Genomic DNA, 21,541 nt, shown 5'->3' on the forward strand with positions numbered 1-21,541 from the left:
TGCGGCACCCTACTTTAACGGCTGGTAAAACCAGCCATTAAGGTTGGGTCCCACAAAGGGAACTCGTAGTAAGGCGGTAAGGGTTTACTGGTAAACCCTTACCGCCTACCGTGTAATGAGGCCCAGTGTCCTTTGTGGACTCAAATTGCAGCAGAAAGCCACAAATTCAATTTTGTTCTTTCAAAACACAAGCAAGGAATAATGAGGGGCGTGGCCCCTACGAGAAACCTGAGGGTACTCTCCCAAGTAAGCCTCGGGAATCCCTTATTCAGGTGGACTGGGGAGGGCTGGCACTCTCAGATCACAACCCTGGGTATGGACGAGCAAGGGAGGATCACCTGGATAGGGGAGCCCGGGGATATGCTTCGGGAAATTCCCCAGGTGAGACACGGTACTACACTTCGGAAGAAGGAGAGGAGGACGAAGTCCCTGAGATTTTCTTTGGTTATTCCACATCTACCTCCCGTCCACCCAAAGAAACACCCTTAATAAAATCCAATCTATCCAACTACACCTCCCCAAGGACGAGGGCTATAATCCTGTACAATACCTATTCTCCACCCTACCCCGTAGGATACTCAGAAATTCTGGCGCTCTCCTTTTTCCTACACGAACACTTTCTGACATACAGAAAATTGACTATTGCTAAAACTGTTTACCTGACAGGTCCCAACCCAAGAGTCAGGCAGAGTCATGCAATTGATAATAACCATGAACACCTGACGGCCCTTTACTTTCTCGACAGGGATAAACGGCAGAGCACGAGAGCAACACAGTGAGCAAGGTGAACCATACTAGGAAACAGCTAATCCAAGATGGCAGTTTTGACAGAGATGCAGGACGGAAAGACCGGAAGATAAGGAGGGAGATGCCTCGCCCAAAGTCCCCGAAAGAAGAAACATAAGACCAGGATCGACAGCTGCCATGTGGAATAAAGGTTGTCAATGGTGCACAGGGCCTTCCCACATTGATAACGCAGGCATAGAGGCAAGCTGACCACCATGGCACTAACCTTGACTCCAGAGATCAGAAGAATGGGTGAGTTCAATACAGTTGGTGAGTCTGGAAAAGCTGATAGCGAGACAAACTGCATAGATCATCCAGTTGCAGACGGTCCAGCTCCATGCGGGCGCTCATTGCAAAGGCTCTGTTGGGACCTGTTTTGTAAACTGCAAATCCCTGAAGGCCATAGAAAGGGGCGGCTTGAGGGTTAGATTGGTCCTATGAGTGTCACGTCAATTCCCGTGTATTGTCGAAAGTCTCTAACCCATTGCCAGAAGAAAGCTATGGGAAGTGAACCCCCACTTCCTATCAAGAGTGTGAATAAGAGTATGAATTTTGATGGCTATAGGAACCCGACAAAGGGATGCCAAAGGGGAGAGCTAAGAAGAGTAAATCCTGCATGGTGTTTAAGCTAAAATTGAACTGTGAAACTGGCAAGTGTGAACTCAGAGTAGGGATACCTGCAAGGTGGGGTGAAAAGTAATACACCCATGAACATTGTGTCAACAAGAGTGAACCCGTCCGAGGGGTCTTCCCATTGGGAAGTTGTTTAAGAAGACATTAAGACTTGCGAATACCAAAGGTGAGAATATCTTAAAATACAAGCCTCAGTGATCCTGACGAAGGGAGGCTAGCATTCGAGAAGGGTCTAAGCCCAGATGAGGGTGACCCAGGGGTGAAGAAGCATCACCCAAGAAGAGGCAAATGACCGAGAAGGGTCTGAGCCCGGAAGAGGGGAATCCAGGGGTGAAAAGCCATCGCCCACCAACACGTAACTGTACCAGAGAAAATTGTTTAGTAAAGACATTTAACTAGTACAAGCTGCATTGGAAAGGCCGTAGTGAACCCGGCAGATGGAAGCTTATAGCCGGTGGAGGGAGATCCAAGTGGTGAAGAGCAATCGCCCAAGGTACATGTCACCGAAGTAACTTTTTCTTTGTTTGTAATTTTGGTGCAGCAGGCCTTCCAAGGAAAGAGACTTTGTAGGCAAGAGACTTGGCCCCAGAAGATCCTGATATTGCTGAATGGAACTGTAACCTTGTGCTGGCAAGGCCCAGGATTGTGTTGTGCTCAAAAGTCCCACCTTGTCCCCTGCCTAAAACATCGGGGTGGGAGACACAGCCAAACCCTCCTGATTTATCATTTTGTGAACCCTTCTTTCTTTTCTGGTAAACATTATCCGACACTTTCTCTGTAACTTAGTGGTAAGGATTGGCAATAGTTTTTTTTTTTTAGTATAGGCCCTTTTTATTTGACAAGATGCCACCAGGACTGCATTATTAATATTTGATGGTTGTAGCTTGCTCCCAACTTAGATTTAGGTTTAGATTAGGCTTTTATCTCATCCATTTGCAAAGTTCAACAAACAACCTTGAACTGTGATCACTTGTGTCTGTCTTTACTGTTGCCACTGTGAGTTCCTTACACCCCTCCCTCTGGATGTGATTCCATCCTTCTGTCTTCTCCGCCAGCTCTTGTCCTCTTCTCCTCGTCTGCCATCTCTGCCAGCAGAAAAACTGTCCCTAGGCTTGAAGCCTGGCCTATTTATAGTCTATCGGCATGAGTATTTGACTCCCATTATTTAGCATCCTTATCAGACAGAAGCAAAAAGTGTTTTAAACAAAAAAATATTCAGCCTACTGGCCAGTATCTGTGCTCAACATCTTTTTGACGAAGAAAAAGTTTGTTTGTGTTGTGAACAAGGTTAATGCACCTTTCCCCTACTTTAACTATCTGTTCAGCTGCTAAAAGTTCCCAGCTGGAAATGTGGTGCTGTAGTTCTGAGGGTTTGTTGACAATAAGTAACCATTGTGTTCTAATAACAAGTTCACTTGGCACTCGTCCCAGACTATTTATCCAACACACTGATGTAATGTAATTTCCTAGGTAGTGCTTGCATTTAATAAATATGACTTAAGAGTTAGGAACATTTTTCTAAAGTCCAATTGGGATTGGCCTCTACAAGACATATCCCTTAGTTTTACCTGGCTTCTAATGTAGGCCTGTACTATCCAAGGTTGGTAGAGTGGCAGAGCAGCCAGACTTATCTTAGAAGGAAGAATGTGAGCTGTAAATCAGTACACAGAATTCCGAACATACATAGACCCAAAGAAACACTTACACACTTGTAGTTGTATCAATAATAGTAATCTATTTTATATATACACAGGGCAATTATAAACTAAATGAATATTGTATCTCCTAACAACATCAAATGTACATTTAGAATAATAAGTAAAAATAAAGCAAGTATAAATTGTTATGTGTCAGATACCTCTTTATTTTTCCTCTGTGGAACTTGCTGAACTCCACAGTCCCTCACCGACTGCTGCTCTGTGTCCGACTGATCTTATAGTTTTAGAAAGACCTAGGTCAGCTTGTGGGGGAAATGGGAATTGGATAAAATAACAAAAGACACTGGAGCTTTTCTTGATTCTCTGCTGGGCCCTCTGTATAAGAATTAAGTAATGTTATTACTAAGCACTTCCCTCCAAGAAGTACCTGGGTATCCTCTGCCTATGCCTGGAAGATTGCATCTGAAGAACACTTTATGCTTTGTATTCCTGTTGTAGAAAAACCTTTCTTATAACCTTCTGTCCAATTTTCATAGTAGAAAAGTCTTATTTCTTAAAGTCTTGTGTTTGCAAATTCATAACCTTTCTTTTCTTCAGGAAACTCTGTCTTTTTGTATCTCAGCAACCTTTAAAGCAAACAAGTGATCTGCTAACTCTTTTAAACTTCACTTTTGTAAACTATACTACTTCTCCAAAGTGTTTTTTTACATGTAAAAACGTAGCTGACCTAATCTGTAATCTTCTTTTCTAGAACTGCAGTATTATCTGAAAAAAACTACAACTATCCTAAAGCCAAAGAAAAATGGCTGCTGGAGTTCTCAGAAGAGCAACGAGTTCAAAAGTGATCCCGCAATCTCATCTAATAAAGGTAAGTGTTTACTTCAACTATAACAGTATTTCCTAACATGAGCCGCAACTTCAAACGCCATCTAGTGGCAAGTGCGCACCCCTGCAGTTAACTTTGGTTTTGTTTCTTTTATACGTGTATCTTGCCGGCAATAGGTGTGAGTGAAATCCCTGAGCCTTTCAGAGTGCGCCTTTACTTTATCTGCAAAAGGGAGCGTGGAACATAATTAGTTCAGCTTTCCTGCACACGATTCCTCAGAGTAACAAATGGCTGTCTTGTTCTTTACATAGAAGGTTGTTCCTTCTCACCAAAATCACGTTATATAAATGCAGTACATTAAAATGTTAGTACCAAAGGGAATATCTGAAAATCAGTCCTAGCCAGTTATGCAGTCATAAAAACGAATGTGAAATTTGGAATAATCAAAAACTAGCTCTCAAATTGCAGCGCTCCCACCGGTAAATAGTTGCTGCAGCTGATTTTCCTCAATCTTCATCTACTGTCCTGGTCACCTTCAAAAAGGTAGGCCTCAAAGGAGCAAATGAAAACATGACTTCTTCTTATGACAATTATGATGAAAGGCAGTTGGGAAAAGAGTTCACCTCCGACCTGTCCTTAACATTCCATTGTAGAATGTTACAGAGGGGAAACTCCAACTTGCCCTGGGTCACTGCCCAATCCTCCATCTTGTGAGCTGGCCACTGCAGATCTCTGGGATAAATGGTTAAGGAACAAAGTATGCATGTTCTTTTCTTGCCAACCCCCAAAAACTGCCTGCACACAATTAAGCCTGCACGTCCTCACTCCCAGCCTCGGTGTAGTACCCCGCCTTCCTAGAACCCTCCTTCTCCTATCCACACACGGAGTGACTTCAGTCAGGTTAGAAAAAAAACACTTATTGAATTAACTCTACAGTATTAGGTTATAAGTCAAGTCAAGAGCAACAATCACAGGTAGGCAAAGACTGTAGCAACTCTTGTAAGGTTTAGGCAGTCATTTCCCTAACTAGAATACTAGAATACTTAAGTGTTAGGTGGAAACCTGTGCAGTTCCCTCTGGGGTGTTTGGCGGTGAACCCACTTGGTAGCAGTCTGTACCACACAGATTCACTTGGTAGCTGTGGCTGAGCAGTCAGACTTCCCTCAAGAAGAGGTAGGCAGTATGTGGAGTATACAAAATAGGGCAATTTACACAGTAGAACAAGCAAACACAGAACAAGGCTTCGGTGTAAAGATATATAGTTATTTATTTATAAAACACATCTATGAAAAACACTCGGGCACTAATACGGTAAACACTTCAAGCACAATTACTATAAGAAAAATCAATCCCCCTAACAATAGTTCGACAAGTCTAGGTTCAACGCCACCACTTATTTGCAGACAGAGGTGAATGCTTTAACCTAGATGGCACTCTAGTATTCGTTAGGACGGGAGAGAGAGGCAGGGTATGAAATCAACTCAGTACCAACGCTTTTACGAACAAATGCAAGGCAAGTAAGGCAGGGTTCACTGTAGATCTTAAAGTTCAGAGGCCAGGCCCACTCGGAGAGAGGCAAGGCGATATGTCCCAGACAGTATCACAGTGGAAATGCACTTCGAGTCTTTGTCGCAAATTGTTATAGAAAGATTGGACCAGTTCCGAACAGAGAGATGAGACAGCTTGGAGGTGACCCAATGGAGAGGCGAGGATTCAGACACCTCACGCTAACCGACACAAGGGAAGCCAGGCGGACACGGTACCTTGTTTGTGGAGAGACAGCTCCGGCGGGGGCAGTTGTTCCTGGTGGTGGATGCACGTCGGGTCTTTGCCAAGAGAAGAGATGATCTCATCGTCGAAGAAAAGTGAAGTCCGGTGCACCACCAGGGAAGAGACCAGCCGCGGAGTGCTCCGTCACAAGGCACCACCTTTTGGTCGCAGTACAGGGGTAGTGGCTATCCGGTTGCCGGGGTGCTCTGCACGGGCAATTCGACCACTACGTCCTGGAACGAAGAAAAAGCAAAAGGGACTGGTTGTTCCCACCAGTCAGGGGAAGAGACTCTCCGGCGGGGAGATCTCCTCTGTCGTCGGGAAGTGGTGAGTCGGGTCAGCAGGGCTCCACCGCAGGTGTCGTCATTGCAGGTCGGCTCAGCTTTACCCTCGTCGGATTCTTAGGTCCTGTGGCGACTTCTGAAGATCCAGTCCCAAAAGCCCTGCTTTTATGCAGAAAATCCCCATTCATTCAGCCTAGCTGTCACTCAAAACACGCTAAGTGGTGAGCGGGGTGGCTCACTACTTGGGCCAATCACACCAGAGTGCGACTTGAGTTGGCAAGGCAACTCAGTCCAGGGTGCCTTAGCTCCCTACCTTGCAGCTTGCAACCCTCTGCTGTCTCCAAGCCCTTGTTCCCTGGGCTCCCTATCTTGCAGCCTGCACCTCTTCGCTGCCTACAGCCCTTGTCCTCTGGGCTCCTTCCTTGCAGCCTGCTCCCTCTGCTACCTACAGCCCTTGTCCTCTGGGCTCCCTGCCTTGCGGCTTGCTACACTCCTCTGCCTTACAGCATGTTTTACACTTAGCTGCCTACAGCCCTGCTCCTCTGGGCTCCCTATCTCATGGCCCAATTCTTTTGGGCCCTCTGTCTGTCGCCTACTACTAATCTCTCTCTGTCCTGTTCTTCTGGACTCCCTGCCTTGCAGCCTACTACAGTCCTCCGCAGTCCACTACAGTTTGCCTGCACCTAGTACCACTCTTGACTACAGACCTGCTTCCTACTTTGCAGCCCTACTGTTTTCCTGACTGCTGCTCCCTTGTTTTCTTCCTTGAGTCCTCTGTACTCCACCTTAGGTTATCTACTTCAGTCTTACCGCCTTTCCTTCATTTCCTTCTTCTATATAGCTCATTGACTTCCTTTTCGCTGGATATTCCTGTTCTTGTCTTCTCATGTGTCTTATGTAATCCATTTGTACAGAGCTTGCCTGTTGGAACAGGTTGACTGGAAACCAAAGAAACATATTTTTATAAGGTTACAATCAGTTTTGTGAGATGTAGGCAATTTTACCCTTTTTCATTCAGGCTGCCCTGTAATTCAGGCCAGCCAGAGCACACGGAAGGTGGGGGCTGATGTCCCTGGCCTTGTGAGGCTGTCTTCCATGTGGGTTGACCATCCCCATGCCCAGCAGCAGACCCAGGGAGCCCCGACAGGGTCCCTGTCCTTTCCCAGAGGGAAAAGCTGTAAAGCAGGCCAGCCAGAACTCCAGACTGGTCCGAGGTGATGCCTCCGGCCTGGAGCGCCTGTCTCCCATGTGGGTCGACCGTCCCAAAGTCCAGCGGCAGTTCAACAGAGCCCCAGAAGGGTCCCCATTCCTCCCTGGAGGTAAAATCTGTAACGCAGCAAAGCCAGAGGTACAGCCTGGGCTTGCGGACGGTCAACCCACATGGGAGACAGCCTCTCCTAGGGAAACATCAATGTTCTGCTGGCATGGGGGGCAATTTGTGGCCTGACCCTGCAATTGTGTCCCAGCCCGCCAAAATACCTCCCCAAACTGCCCACTCCTGCCCACACCACCAACAATCCAGCCCTAGCCCCACCCACCCCACTGACAATGGGCCCTAACTGTAGAATAATAAAAAAAACTACTCACATAACTTTGCAGCTCCTCGCGTAAAAAAAACATGTAAACGCAACAAAAAACATTCATTACCTATGGTCTGCCCAGCAAAAACAAATCATAACTATCACGCAGTGATCACTGCCGCCCCTTTCAAGCCATCCCTGGTGGTCTAGTGACCCTCACTCCCCAGTAAAAACACATGTTCCACTTCCAAGGGGCAGATTGCCAGATTGCAATAGCAATTTGCCCCTAGATAGGGCTACATGGGATGCCCCCCCATCCATTTGGCTTGGGGGCACCCCACTTTTCAATGCAAAGTTGCCTGGTGGTTTAGAGTACAACCAAGCCCCCACAACAACCCCACCCCCCAAAAAAATGTTTTGAATTATTATTTTGTTTTGCCCTTGCCCTAGGAGCAGATGGGCACATTGCTGTGCCCATCTGCCCCTGGGATGTTGTGGGGGCACCCCCTGTCCATTGCAAAGTTCCCTGGAGGCCCTCTCCACCCGCCCCTAATGGATGGGGGGGCATCTCATGTGCCCCTTACTAGGGGCAGATTGCACTAGCCCAGGGAGGGCTACATGAGATGCCCCCCCATCCAATGAGACGCTCCCCATCCAAAGAGGGCCGCAAATGGCTGCAGCAGTGAAATTTACTTTCAGTTTCACATAGCCCGGGGGTTGGATTTTAGTTGTGTGCGATCTGGAATGATCGCACAAAGTGGCGTGCCAAAAGGACGAGCTATCTCGTCCTTGGCACTGAAAATGTAGTGCTAAGGATGAGATAGCTCATCCTTGGCACTTAAGGGGTTAAACTGAACATCAATTGTTTCATCATTTGAAACAGTGCTTCAAGTCTGTTGGCGGTCACAAGCTTCTTTTCTCCTTGCTGTATACGGAACTGTGGGGAGTCTTTCTGCAGTTGCCTTTGTAAAGGCGGACCTGGCAATATATTCGCCTGCTGAAGCGAAGCGTGCCAAAGTGCAGCGAGTGTGTTGGCTGTGTTCGTCGGAGAGCCAGAGGACCGGAGGGCTCTGCACGAACGAGTCTATGCTGGCAGATCTCACCGCACAACTTTCAGCGCAGCCCTGGAGAAGCTTCAACTCACCCTTTTACTGGGCAACTGATAAATGATTCACTGATACCATTTTAAAGTTTCTTGATCACACAGCACACAAAAAAAACCATCTCTGCAGACGAGTGTGAATTTCTGAGTGGCAACAAACTAAAGTGACCAGAAAAGGAAAACGTGGGTAATAAGGTTTTCCCACCGACTAGCACCAGACATTCCGACTAAGCTCCTCTCCACTATAAAGCAAGTATAATCCAAGAAGTGCCACAATGAAATACAATTTAAGAGCGCCCAAATGTGCCCTTGCGGGGTGATGCAAGACAATCAACGCAGAATGTCAAATCCTTTTTCTATGCCTATTTCAACTACGGCTCCTCACCTGATAACTTCTACAGTCTCAGATGAAGACGGTGTTATAGGATCGTCAGCCCCGCATTGTTTGAACTTTCCCCCTGAGCCTAGGCACTTGCTCAAAGACTCAAGAGCCCTGAAACTTGAGTATACAATCTCTACCACAACTGTGAAAAAAGCTATATGCGATTTGGCAAGTTGCAAACAATGATCGCAGAGTCTGGACGCATTTAATAACCTCTCCGATGTAACCAGAACACAGCAAGGCCCCACTGGTGAAGGAGCCAGATGAGCACCTCTCATGAGAGAAAATATACTCAATGATAGGCCCCAGGAAGCATATAGAAATCCATACGTGGGGAAAGATGACCTAATCGACAGTGCACAAGTTCTTCATAACCTGATGACTCCACGAACATCCAGTTTGCTCCCCCCAGTGGGAGCACAGATGTAAGAGAGAGACCTTCTCTCCCACAGCGGAGCAATCCACAATGCAAAACAACAATGGAGCTTCCTCAAGACACCCCCCTGAAGGCGCTAAGTTCCGTACTGAGCTCCCTTGTTAATGTGTTTGACTCCTTAGAAAAAGAAGTTCACATGTACTCAGGCATCCTAATGGAATCATCCAAAGAAGTAGGCAGCTGTGAGCCGTCCTTGGTGGGCCCAAGTACAGCCCTTGATACTGAAGTGAAAGATCCGCTCGACTTGCTATATCTAACTACAAAGAGCATACAACTATGCTCGATGATGTCAAAACAGGATGTTCATTCCCAGAAAGAATTTAATGAACTCATGTGGAAGGACTTCACAGTTACACTAATAGATTCAAAGAAATGTAACAACAATGCAAAAGCGAGACAGCTGAAGACGTGAATTAACCCTTGTATGGTGATGTTTCTGCATCAGCTATGGAGGAGTGGTGATGATACACCACTTTCTGCATCAGCTCTGGAGGAGTGGTGATGATACACCGCTTTCTGCATCAGCTCTGGAGGAGTGGTGATGATACACCACTTTCTGCATCAGCTCTGGAGGAGTGGTGATGATACACCGCTTTCTGCATCAGCTCTGGAGGAGTGGTGATGATACACCACTTTCTGCATCAGCTCTGGAGGAGTGGTGATGATACACCGCTTTCTGCATCAGCTCCGGAGGAGAGGTGATGATATGCCACTTTCCTCATCAGCTCTGGAGGAGTGGTGATGATACACTGCTTTCTGCATCAGCTCTGGAGGAGTGGTGATGATACACCACTTTCTGCATCATCACTGGAGGACTGGTGATGATACACCACTTTCTGCATTAGCCTTGGAGGAGTGGTGATGATACACCACTTTCTGCATCAGCACTGGAGGAGTGGTGGTGATACACCACTTTCTGCATAAGCCTTGGAGGAGTGGTGATGATACACCACTTTCTGCATTAGCCTTGGAGGAGTGGTGATGATACACCACTTTCTGCATCAGCTCTGGAGGAGTGGTGATGATACACCGCTTTCTGCATCAGCTCTGGAGGGGTGGTGATGATACACCGCTTTCTGCATCAGCTCTGGAGGAGTGGTGATGATACACCGCTTTCTACATCAGCTCCGGAGGAGAGGTGATGATATGCCACTTTCTACATCAGCTCTGGAGGAGTGGTGATGATACACTGCTTTCTGCATCAGCTCTGGAGAAGTGGTGATCAGCTCTGGAGGAGTGGTGATGATACACCGCTTTCTGCATCAGCTCTGGAGGAGTGGTGATGATACACCACTTTCTGCATCATCACTGGAGGAGTGGTGATGATACACCACTTTCTGCATTAGCCTTGGAGGAGTGGTGATGATACACCACTTTCTGCATCAGCACTGGAGGAGTGGTGGTGATACACCCCTTTCTGCATAAGCCTTGGAGGACTGGTGATGATACACCGCTGTCTGCAGCCGCTTTCTGCATCAGCTCTGGAGGAGTGGTGATGTTACGCTGCTTTCTGCATCAGCTCTGGAGGAGTGGTGATGATACACCGCTTTCTGCATCAGCAATGGAGGAGTGGTGATGATACTGGAGAAGTGGTGATGATACATCGCTTTCTGCATTAGCGCTGGAGGAGTGGTGATGATACGCCGCTTTCTGCATCGGATCTGGAGGAGTGGTGATGATACACTGCTTTCTGCATGAGGTCTGGAGGAGTGGTGATCAGCTCTGGAGGAGTGGTGATGATACACCACTTTCTGCATGAGCTCTGGAGGAGTGGTGATGATATACCACTTTCTGCATCAGCTCTGGAGGAGTGGTGATGATACACCGCTTTCTGCATCTGCTCTGGAGGAGTGGTGATCAGCTCTGGAGGAGTGTTGATGATGCACCACTTTCTGCATGAGCTCTGGAGGAGTGGTGATGATACGGCGCTTCCTGCATCAGCTATGGAGGAGTGGTGATGATACGGCGCTTTCTGCATCAGCTCTGGAGGAGTGGTGATGATACGCCGCTTTCTGCATCAGCTCTGGAGGAGTGGTGATTATACGCCGCTTTCTGCATCAGCTCTGGAGGAGTGGTGATGATATACCACTTTCTGCATCAGCTCTGGATGAGTGGTGATGATACACCGCTTTCTGCATCTGCTCTGGAGGAGTGGTGATCAGCTCTGGAGGAGTGTTGATGATGCACCACTTTCTGCATGAGCTCTGGAGGAGTGGTGATGATACGGCGCTTCCTGCATCAGCTATGGAGGAGTGGTGATGATACAGCGCTTTCTGCATCAGCTCTGGAGGAGTGGTGATGATATGCCGCTTTCTGCATCAGCTCTGGAGGAGTGGTGATTATACGCCGCTTTCTGCATCAGCTCTGGAGGAGTGTTGATGATACGCCACTTTCTGCATCAGCTCTGGAGGAGTGGTGAGGATACGCCGTTTTCTGCATCAGCTCCGGAGGAGTGGTGATGATACGCCACTTTCTGCATCAGCTCTGGAGGAGTGGTGATGATACACTGCGTTCTGCATCAGCTCTGGAGGAGTTCATGAGATTGTCCCAAATGGTAAATGAACAAGAACTGGCCCAAATCGGAGCACCTAGGCCTGTCAATAACAGACCGGTCCGTTCTCTTACTCCAACTAGAAGAAACGCGGCAGCCACTAAAACACACCAGATCAAAATCAAGATAAAACCGAGGAACAGTTCAGCACAAATGATCATCGATAGAAGAAAAAAATGAAAAAAGGGCCTAAGAAAAATCTGAAGATCTCAAGCGAAAACAAAGACGACACAGTCAACCGGATGGAAAATGAAAGCCAAAGAAACAAAAAAAATATCAAGCAAAAAAAACGTTTTCAAAGCTTCAAATAAAATCACATAAACTGAATGCTGGACCGATAAGAGAATTGTCCCTAATATAACAGGTACTCCAGCCTGTCATAATAAAATATACAAAAAGCAATGAGCCTTCAGAATGTATAGAAATAAAAGCATCGACATCTCAAGAAAGAGAGTTAAAATCAAAGTCTAGTAGCGGTTGCCAGGCAGTGGATTGGGTGATTGCAACCTCAGTCCCGCAAAAACCGCTGCCACTACCACCTATTTTCTGTAAGGAACATGGCCCTTGTATTGTAGAATATGCGAATGCTGAAAATTCAAAGTCTCCTCAAATTCCAGTGATATCTGCAGCGCCAACTTCAGGCAATCTATAAGCCCTTCAGGACGGAATTCCGCCCAATCACCTGGAAGTATTAAGTTATTTGCTGCGCCAAAACTCTGGTTGAGACAAACATCTTGAACAACAGGGCACAGAGCACTAATTCGTACCAACATACTGGCCCACACAAAAAAAGTACCAGATCTGTATCTTTTTTCGAGCAAAGACATTGATGGGAACTCCTTCCCTCATGAAAATTGGACTCATATAGTGGAACTCATTCTGAGCTCAAATGAATGAAGGAATGCATTATTAATGTGTGTGGACGGATTATGAAATGTGAGCATCAAAGTGTTCGTTAAACTTCCTCAAATACCATCAGCGATCCTAAAAACACAAGGCAAAGACACAGATGATCAAAGTAAGACAAACACCAAAGCCCTCCAACGGATATCACATTGCGAGCTGGTGGCAAAGCCACAGTGTCCAACTCAAAATCAAACTGTGGGCCCTTCTACCAGACATCTTGTCTGAAGTGCTACAAAGCCTTAATGCCAATGAAGATTTGCTGTAGGGAAAAAAGAAAAGAGACCTTTCAATTTTAAGCTGGAATACTAGAGGTCCCTCATCCTACAGGGACCATGAAACGAGTAAAATGATCTTCAAAGATGAAGATTTGATTCTCCTTCAAGAAACGTGGCTTATGCACAATGTCCACCTGGATGGATTTATAAGAGACATACCAACTCGCCACATGTCCTAATGGAGGAAGGCCTTCTGTGGGCCTGCTAATAGCCATTTGTAGCAGGATAGGACAAAACATTAATTGCATAAGTCGTGACATTGCAGGAATCATCGTCGTCAGATGCTTAATTAGATGGGGAGAAATTCCAAGAGGATTGATCCTCATTAATATCTATTGGAACTCATCGAATAAGAGCATCCTGTCATTCCTTGACGATCTCTCGACAATTCTGACAGAAATACACATCTCCTTTGTTGACAATCTCATTATAATAGGAGAAGACTGTAATGCCTACAGCTCTTCCTCTGTTAGACAAACAGCAAGATCAAACACAAACAAGACTAACCGAGATTTGTGGGATACTTGGTTCTCCGATTGGAACATGACAATTCTTGATGGTAATGTGGCCAATGATTTGGTTCAAGCCTTTACCTGGTCAAATGGGAGGCCGCTTCTACCATCGACTATATTATAGTTTCAACGGAACTGTATGATGACTGTACACAGTTTAATGCTGTCTATATGAAACATAGCCATCACAAATGTATGTATTATCCCAACATCTGCACCCAGATACAATTAATTCCGTCAGATGCACGATCATAAATAAATCAAAATCAAAATCAGATAGGGTGTTTTAAACATGAATGACTGATGACCAAGGGTCAATTTTCACAGCCTTTCAGGAGGTGGAGATGAAGGGGCTCGTGGTCACCCCTGGACCACAGACAATTGTACCGGGTGGCTCCCAGCAAGCGGCCGGCTTTTTAGAGATGACAGTAGCATCGCTAATAATAAACCTCATGCCCCAGTCACGATAAACGGACCAGGCAAAAATATTTTTTCTATAAACACTTTTTTAATAATTGAGAGTTTGAGTGGGCACCGAAGATGGCAAATCAGGAAATCAATATTCCACAGCACAGGCACAGGGCTCTAGCCATGCTACTTTCCTCTGGCTGCACACCACCCTTAGCAAGCTGTGACAGCTGCAATGGGTCCCTGGGTAGAAGTATCTTCTCACCTCTGCTGACCTAGGGCCCCATGGCCATCAGTCCAAGTGATGCATGTATCAAGGGCCCCATGGCCATCAGTCCAAACGATGCCTCACCTCTGCTGACCCAGGGACCCATGGCCATCAGTCCAAGTGATGCACGTATCATAAGCAGTGGGCGTGGCTTAGGAGCAGCGCCTCACCTCTGATGCCCCAGCGACCCATGGCCATCAGTCCAAGTGATGCGCGTAACATAAGCAGTGGGCGTGGCTTAGGAGCAGCGCCTCACCTCTGCTGACCAGGGACCCATGGCCATCAGTCCAAGTGATGCACGTATCATAAGCAGTGGGCGTGGCTTAGAAGAAGCGCCTCACCTCTGCTGACCCAGGGACCCATGGCCATCAGTCCAAGCGATGCACGTATCATAAGCAGCGGGCGCGGCTTAGGAGCAGCGCCTCACCTCTGCTGACCCAGGGCCCCATGGCCATCAGTCCAAGCGATGCACGTATCATAAGCAGCGGGCGCGGCTTAGGAGCAGCGCCTCACCTCTGCTGACCCAGGGCCCCATGGCCATCAGTCCAAGCGATGCACGTATCATAAGCAGCGGGCGCGGCTTAGGAGCAGCGCCTCACCTCTGCTGACCCAGGGCCCCATGGCCATCAGTCCAAGCGATGCACGTATCATAAGCAGCGGGCGCGGCTTAGGAGCAGCGCCCCTCACCTCTGCTGACCCAGGGCCCCATGGCCATCAGTCCAAGCGATGCACGTATCATAAGCAGCGGGCGCGGCTTAGGAGCAGCGCCTCACCTCTGCTGACCCAGGGCCCCATGGCCATCAGTCCAAGCGATGCACGTATCATAAGCAGCGGGCGTGGCTTAGGAGCAGCGCCTCATCTCTGCTGACCCAGGGACCCATGGCCATCAGTCCAAGCGATGCACGTATAATAAGCAGTGGGCGTGCCTTAGAAGCTGCGCCTCAGCTCTGATGCCCCAGGCACCCATCGCCATCAGTCCAAGTGATGCATGTATCATAAGCAGTGGGCGTGGCTTAGAAGCAGCGCCTCACCTCTGCTGACCTAGGGACCCATCACCATCAGTCCCTAGGGACCCATCACCATCAGTCCAAGTGGTGCATGTATCATTAGCAGTGGGCGTGGCTTAGAAGTAGCTGTTGATTGGCTCCCTTTGAGGTATACACACATCGCTGCTTTTCATAAGTACGTAAAGTGATAATATGCGCGGTCTACATTGAGTGAAATGTGTAACTCTGATCATTTACTGCCATAATGCTCCTAATCTTGGGCAACACACTTCTTAACACAACTGCTAGAAAATATCAATGTGGATTAATTAGCATTTATTTATATTTAGACACATATATTTAAAGGATATCTCAGATCATAACACTCCAAACTTATAACCATTATTTTCATTAAACTTGGAATGGGTTAAAGAACATGTAGGAATGTTTGATTTGTAGCCAAACTATGCTCTACCTTGGTGACAGCTCAATTTGTTATTTTGTGATTGGTAAATATAGATAGGTGTTTCCATTTACAAGAGATGCAAATTTTGTCAGCATGAGTGTTTCCCATACATCTGTGTGGCTACTACATAAGAAAAATACATTAAATCATTAATATGCGAAAAAATGTCACTCTAATGCACCAACTCCTTAAATAATTTGATGAAAAACGTTCTGTTCCGTGAGTCAGATCAAATTTATTGACTTTATGTTCTTTTCACATATTGTTCAAAATATTTCTTTAAACTCTTTTTCAAAGTTGAAAAGATGTTTTCTCAAACAAATTAATTAACTTTGTGTTTTTTTCACACATTTTTCAAAATGTTTTCATAAATTTCTCAACACGTGTTTCCCCATTGACAGTTACAATGGTTCATCAGGAGAAAACGATTTTGGTCTGTTAAGGAAAAATGAAAAAGGGAAAGAAAAAAGGGAAAAGAAAATTAACAATTAATGTTTCCCTTTTCTTATTTATTGATGTAAATAGTGATCATTGTCCTCTATACTAAAAAATAGTAAATGAACATTGTCTGATAATAACAATAATCGCTGACTCCCCCAAAATGTTTGGCTGTTTTCATAGGATTTCTTTAAATCAATATCTTTTCCAGGAAGGCTCAATTTTATTTGGTCACTTAGAGTGAGTTTTTATATGTCACCAGTTTCTTTTAACTGCAGGGAAGAGAATGAATAATTGGGTTAAAGAACATACCTGATAGATTGTGGAACTGGGATGTAGCGTTAACGAAAAGTACGAAGGGATGAGCAGGGAAGCAAATGGCCACCATGACAAGTCCCAAGCAGTGAACTCATTAGGCATCATCTGCTGAAGTACACAATTAGTTAACAGGACTTGAGAGACACAAATCACGTAACAGCCCCTGGTGTATTTTCTCAAGAATATCTCCATCAACGGCAGGCGATGCCACTTTCCTGCCAGCAAAGAGATTTGAACGAAGTGCAAGACATCAACCGGGTAAAAATGCCCCTTATCACTGAATATGGTGCCATTCAGGGGAACTGTACTTTAAGCCTTATTTGAAATTTATTTTATTAGAATTTGTGTTCAGTACTTGCCTTGGGTGGTGATAGTCACACATGCATCCCTGCCAGGTTGGGGCACTCACCCGTTGGACCTGACTATGAACGACTGTGGTTTCCTCTCAGTCGCAGAATCACATCAACTTGCTGGAGCTGAGAGGAATCCGGCTGTCTGCCTTCCTCTCCTCTGTGATGGGCAGAACTGTGCTGGTCCTGACAGGCAACAGAGTAGCCTTGCAGTACCTCCAAAAAACAATGTGGTGCAGGTCATGGCTTCTAGGCAGATAAACAATGCAATTGTGTTTCTAGGCTCCAGGGAAAATAGTCTCTCTGATGACTGCCCATCTTCCTGATATGGAGAATGTCACGGCAGACAGAGTTTAGCCTACCAGTAGTGGGAGCTCTGTCAGGAAGTTCTAGAGCAGGTGTTCTCCCACTGAGTGACTCCTCAAGTGGATTTCTTGCTTTCAGTGTGAACAGGAAGTGTGTTATTATGCTCCCAGGAATTAACTTGACAGGAAGCTCTGGGAGACATACTGATAGTTGCAGGTATATCTTCCAAACTTCTAACTAAAACATATAATAATAATAATAAATTGCATGGTGCTCACCATCTCTCCCATCTACTCCAACTGCTACTCTATCAACTATCCTACCTCTCTCTCGAATTCTGGAAGAAAAATGTTCCCAAAAGATCTCCTGGTGTCCATTCCAAGCCTGCCCATTGCCAACACCTACGTCAGGCAGACTGTCACTGACATGCTCTTTGTTGCTTGCTGCCCTTACCTTTGGACTCTGCATATGGTATACGTCCTCTCTCCTTTCTCTTCTTCGCCCATTAATGGCGGCACCAGATGGGAAGTAGTCTTGGCAGGCTTCTCATCCTCTAGGTGCATGATTAATGTCTATCTGAATGGCACTGTCATGGCACCGGGCTCTCAGCCCAACCTTCTCCTTCTTGATAGGCATCTTCCATCTCTCATCAACTTCCTCCTTTGTCCCTTCACTTTTCCTTCTGTCTCCACCACTGATGGGCATACCACATCCCTGTATCCCTCCTCAGAAGTCCTCCAAAGGAGGCAACCAGCTTCACCTAGCGACCCTCAACTCTCGATCTGTTGTTAAACACTTTTCTAACATCTGTCTCCTTCTTGAAGACTTTGACCTTGACTTTCTCGCTCTCACAGACATGTGGTTTACTGCCAGCTCTGTCACAGCTTTTGACACTCTCCCCCCTGAGGGCTACATTACCCTCTCTAAGCCCAGGCCTAACCGTTCTGGAGGCAGAGTTTCCTTGATCTTTCCTGATTGGATCTCTGCTACTATCATTCCCACTCAGACCTACTCTTCCTTTGAATGCCTCGTCTGCAGGTTTGGTGGTCTCTCCACCCCTCTCATCGACCCTTGCCACCATCTACAGGACCCCTGCCCGGTCTCCCACTTCCTCTCGGCGTGGTCTGACCTCGCCTCTTCTCTTCTTGCCTCCACCTCCCAGCTTCTCGTCCTTGGAGACTTAATTATCCACCTTGACTCCCCCGCATTTGCCACTGGACTCTTCTACCTTGGTTACTTCGGGAAATATCATTCTTGATTCCTATACTGCTTTCACCAATAGCTTGAAGACCATGTTTGGTCGAAAATAAATTTCTGTATCAATTCAGGAAAAACTACTTGATTTAAAGCAGGGATCAAGAGACCTTATTTCCTATATCACACTCTTTAAACAACTGTCCTCCGACTGGATGGCCAGATGACGGTCTTATTACTTTATTTCGGCGAGGGCTGTCTGAAGAGCTCAAGGTCGAGGTGTCCAAGATTCCTAGACCGTCCAACTTGGCAGAGATGATTTCGATCACTATGCAGATAGATTATCGATTACAAAAACGCAATCATGAGAGAAAGAAGGGCAAAGATCCTCATGTTCATTTGGAATTCCTTCCTAGAAATACAAAGACACTCTCTCCAGAAGAGCCCATGCAAATTGGGACCGTGAAGGGCCCGTTATCCCACACAGAAAGGGTGAGAAGAAAGACCTTAGGTATGTATTGTGGTTCTTCAGTACACATTCTAAGAGACTGTGCCTGGTGGCCTGTGTTTCCTGTGTGAGAGCGCATTGTGCTTGGTGCTCTGAATGTTTTTACGTTCCAACTTACCTGCAATAACTCTGCTCCGAGCAGCACTGCGAGCCGTGCTCTTGCTGCTCCCCCTGCTTCCTGCAGGCGGCGGGGCCATCTAGGGGCACGTGATGCATCACGTGACTGATCTGTGCCACAAATTGCCGGCCCAACCGCCCGAGCGGCGTGGCTTTTGTTTCCTGTGTGAGAACACATTGTGCTTGGTGCTCTGAACGTTTTTACGTTCCAATTTACCTGCAATAATTCCGCTCCGAGCAGCACTGCGAGCCGTGCTCTTGCTGCTCCCCCTGCTTCCTGGAGGAGGTGGGGCCATCTAGGGGCACGTGATGCATCACGTGACTGATCTGTGCCACAAATTGCCGGCCCAAGCACCCTTGCGGCGTTAAGCCCTGGAGGCAGTAAGGGCTGGAGTCGCTGTTGTGCTGTTTGGCTGTGACCTGTGAGTAACCTGAACTTGTGTCTTGTGCTGCATAATTCATTCTCAAGCACCTCTTCAGCTCTAAGGGTTTGGGGTGGAGAGTCGGACTCTGGCAGCTCCACAAGCTGTCGGGCGTTCCCTACCCTGTGACTATGCGCTTCTCTTGGTTCTCTTGACGATAGTGGCTACTCCTAAAATCAATATATTTTGATTATGTATTGACTAAGAACATTATCAATTCTAGTTCATTATACAGTTGTTCTCTCTATTTTTTTATGGTGGGGGGGGGGGGCTGCATAGATCCATTTCCTTTTGTATTTCTAATCCAAGAGTGTTCTTGGGACAATTGTCATTTTCGCCTGAGTTTGCCTCTGGTTTTTTAGTGCTATATTTTTTAGATCGCAGTGTTCATAATTCTATCAACTGTTGTGTACGTTGTTTTCTGTATTTTAAGGAAAACATTCATCATTGTAACTCAGGTTTACTTTTAGCTTAACCCAGTATTGTTATTTTCTTAAGTCCCCTGTATTTCCCTCCTGGGTCTTGGTTCTCTCTGAATGACACGTAAGGGACTGCGAAGTCAGACAGCTATGGAGGCCTCACTGGCTTCGACTCCATCTGCTACTGGTAATTTACCTTCTGTTGCACCAGTTACTACTCAGTTAGATGCTCCCTCCGCGGCTATACTGGGGAATTTACATCATGATCCAGTAGTTGTCCCCTTTAACCCTTTACTCCTTAAAACCCTGGCCCAGGCTCAAATTCATGTCAGCGATAAGTCTGAGGTACTCAATGCTATGGGTATTATTCCACGCAATACAGCTTACAATAGTTGTACCTTTAACGGAACTCATGATATCTCGATAGATACACAGGAAGAATGTCTAGCAGCTACCTTAGCATCTAATCTTGCGGAAGGTGCTACTCTTCAAAAGGATAATGGCCACTTGGATTACTCCAACAACAATATGGTTAATATTGTTTTGTCAACACCTGCCCACCCTCATCCCAGGACGCCTATATTATCTGTTATGGCGGCTGACTCTGTAGCTAATGCCTCTGCATTACCAATGGTGACGGTCAATGGGAACATTGTTTCTCCTCCCACTGAACCTTCGTCTGAGGTTACTTCCGCAGCTAGGGGCATTAACCATACTTCGTCTATTCATGTTAATCTGTCTACCAATGTGGCTGGAACTCCATACACTCCTACAGGGAAGTCTATACCTATTTTGTTCAAAACTCCATTCAACAAAACCCATAATCCCACCCTCAACACAAAATCCAATCTGGGCACCCAAGGGAAACCAATTCAAGGGAAAAATATTTCACACCTCTTTGGAAAGAGGACTACATCTAGTACCCTTGTTAAATTTCTACACTCTCTTCCAACAGTGTCTTCACTAGATCACTCTAATCTAGTCGATGTAGTTAAGAAATTGGAGATTGAAGACCCTTTAGCTCAGGATATTGATGATATCAGCATCATAGAATGTGCAGACAGAGCAATTGCTGATAGTCACCTGGGCCCCAATTGTAACAATACAAATAATGTCACCCAGCAAATCTGTGATGATTCCTTTGCAGATTCTCCTTCTGATCTCATCAACTTTATTGATTAATATACAGAGAAACAAAATTGGTTGAAAGAAAGGGGCCCACTCCCAGACTCAAAAAAGGATCAGGGCAGCAAATCTATCCTACATCATACTCTCAAAGAGGCAGATGAAAGAATTAAACTCTCTCAACCTACTATCTCGGCGCTGAATATGGTTCTGAGTTCCTTTGTGAGTTTGTATGATAATATATGGTCTGAGGTCAGATCTCACTCTCTCCTCCTATTGGAAATCTATTCTAGGTTAGAGGGCCTTGACAGATTTGAAGAGTTAGTTAAAATTATTAAGGAAGAACATCCACTTTTGACCACACACGGTCCTGATCCAATCCCTCCTAATCAACTACCATCTGAAGCCCATATCGTACACAAAGGGCTCACTGCGACCACACCAAGTATACAAGATGTAGTTTTAGTTAAGGGCCTGGCTCCTACGGTCCCTCAAGGCCCAGATCTGGATTTTTGTAGCCATCCATCTATGATTCTGACAACTATTCCCGAGGGTACGCGAGAGGTCACTGGATC

General features: G+C 46.2%; 1 protein-coding gene across 1 annotated transcript in view; it reads left to right on the forward strand.

Moving 5' to 3' along the window:
• Nucleotides 1-21,541, forward strand: part of LOC138566132 (zinc finger protein 850-like) — a 459,100-nt gene that overhangs the window by 31,677 nt on the left and 405,882 nt on the right. The window contains exon 3 of the mRNA XM_069643136.1: nucleotides 3,829-3,945. The gene's annotated coding sequence lies outside the window, so the exon portion shown is untranslated. The remainder of the gene's footprint in view (nucleotides 1-3,828; nucleotides 3,946-21,541) is intronic.

This window comes from Ambystoma mexicanum, chromosome 2p (assembly GCF_040938575.1).
Source record: "Ambystoma mexicanum isolate Mex_15411 chromosome 2p, UKY_AmexF1_1, whole genome shotgun sequence".
NCBI lineage: Eukaryota > Metazoa > Chordata > Amphibia > Caudata > Ambystomatidae > Ambystoma > Ambystoma mexicanum.